Genomic DNA, 2,082 nt, shown 5'->3' with positions numbered 1-2,082 from the left:
GGCCCATTTTATTTTTACACAAATTTTATAAAAATTTTGACAGAGTTTCCTCTGTATTTTGAGAAACCAGTTCTTCAAATACCTGAAATAAAAGCACTTCCAATAATTTTCTAACCACTGCTTCAAATTCATACTCAATCTCAACCAATTTCTCAAAATTCAAAAGTTCAATAATTCTCAAAATACTGTCAAACAATATCATTCATATTTCATTAAAAACAAAACAATTTATACACATCCTTACAATTTTATATCAAAAGAAACACAAACTAAACTTTATTATAAACTTCATACAAATTTGTGTACAAGCTGCTCAAGACCCATTTTTACATGTCCATACATTTATGTGCAATATATACATCAAAAGAAGTATTTGCAGTTAGGGTATAAATTATACCCGAAGGCTTCAAGCTGATGACTTCACACACTTCAGCAGCTCAGTCTGCTGCTCCTCTAGTCTCTGTATCTGCGACAGCAATAAAAGCTATCGCTGAGTACTAGGACTCAGTGGTGGTGCACAATATACTAAAATAATCTTTACGCAAAGCTTAAAGCACATTCATTCAAAAATTTGGCTAAACATGAAAATTAAATACAATCATGCATTGTGAGATTTTACATGTAAACCAAGTTCATTTCAAAGTATCAAAACACATTTCATAAAACCCACAGTTAGATCACGCCATTCGAAACAAATAGAATCTCAATAGCTAGAGGCTAAAGAGAAATCACATGAATCTCAATAGCCAGAGGCTAAAGAGAAATCATATCATAGGCTAGCTAGCTCAAATATATGGATATCCATTCACATCCTCTTCTACTGGCACACCTCAACACTTCTCCAGAGAAGGAATCAAAATTCGAAACTAATTACCCCCACTAGTCGTGCTAGTGAGGTGTTCAAATATATGGTCATGACACTGTGGTTTCAAAACTTATCTTAACAATTTGCTAAACATTGTCATTTCAAATATACACAATAACTTTCACAATTTAAATCAAACATCATAAAAATGCTATAATCCAATATTTCACATTATTCAAAACATTATGCAAAAGATGATTATAAAAGTATATATTGTGCACAAACCTCAAACGAGTCGCCTGTTGGCCTTGACTCGACTCCTCGGGTTCTGTCCCGGTATTTTTTTCCACTGAAACACGAAATTTTCCAATGTTTCAGTACTAAAACTTAAAATAAATCCAAAATAAACTTAACTTCACATTTACCTAGCTCTAACGTGTTAAATTCGACGTTCTCGAAATTTTGTGTTTCGGGTACCTATTCACTGCACTATTCAAGTCAAATTATTGACTTTCTAAGGCTTAATAGGTATGGGAACTCCAACTTCACCCACATACCACATTTTGGTCACCAAACTTGTTGGTTTTGGTCATTTGTTTAAAGCTTAGGTCATTTTGGCAAAATTGCCAATTTTCGGTTTTGGTTCTCCGAAGTTGCACTATTCCATTGGTCGATCTACTGTTAGAATTTAACAAAACTTCCTTCATAGAAAATGTTCCTTATTGTCTTAAGTGTATTCTCATTTTTGGATCACCTCAATCAGAGTTTTGTAGCTCAAGTTATGGTCAAAATAAGTTTATCGTTCACGCAATCGCTCATGCTGCAATTTTGGGTTCTGGCAGATTTTTGTCCAACTTTGGTCAATAATTTGATCACGTTAAGTTCATAATTTGGTCTCACTTTCTTCATATGAAATGTTCTACTATGTATTAGGTTTCCATCGGTTCAAAAATCGCCTAAATCCGAGTTTTCTAGAGGGAGTTATAGCCATCCAAACATTGCTGCTCAATGAAAACTCTGCAGAGTTGCAGGTTTGGTAGCCTAACTTTGCTCAATAATCTGAATGGGTTAATGGCATAATTTGGGGTGATGTTCTTCATGAAAGTTTTAGATCTATATGCCCTCTAACCCCTGGCCAAATTTCATGTCAATTTGACTTGTCTAACTCGAGTTATGACCAAATGAACAGTTACTGTTCATTTGGTCAATTTAGTGCAGTGGCAGCCTGCTATCACTTCACTTTGGTCAATTGTTTCACCAAGTTTTGGTCAGTTTTT

At 34.3% G+C, this 2,082-nt stretch overlaps 1 long non-coding RNA gene across 1 annotated transcript; it reads right to left on the bottom strand.

Moving 5' to 3' along the window:
• Positions 1-261: 261 nt before the first annotated feature.
• On the bottom strand, positions 262-1,226 carry LOC131179054 (uncharacterized). Its single transcript, XR_009148058.1, has 2 exons — positions 1,091-1,226; positions 262-466 (listed from the first exon to the last, which is right to left on the bottom strand). It is a non-coding gene; the product is annotated as an uncharacterized LOC131179054 (long non-coding RNA).
• Between the last annotated feature and the right edge of the window lie 856 nt (positions 1,227-2,082).

The sequence above is a fragment of the Hevea brasiliensis genome, chromosome 4, assembly GCF_030052815.1.
Source record: "Hevea brasiliensis isolate MT/VB/25A 57/8 chromosome 4, ASM3005281v1, whole genome shotgun sequence".
Taxonomy (NCBI): Eukaryota; Viridiplantae; Streptophyta; class Magnoliopsida; order Malpighiales; family Euphorbiaceae; genus Hevea; species Hevea brasiliensis.
Note: the sequence above shows the minus strand (reverse complement) of the source record. Positions and strands in the feature narration are given on the sequence as shown.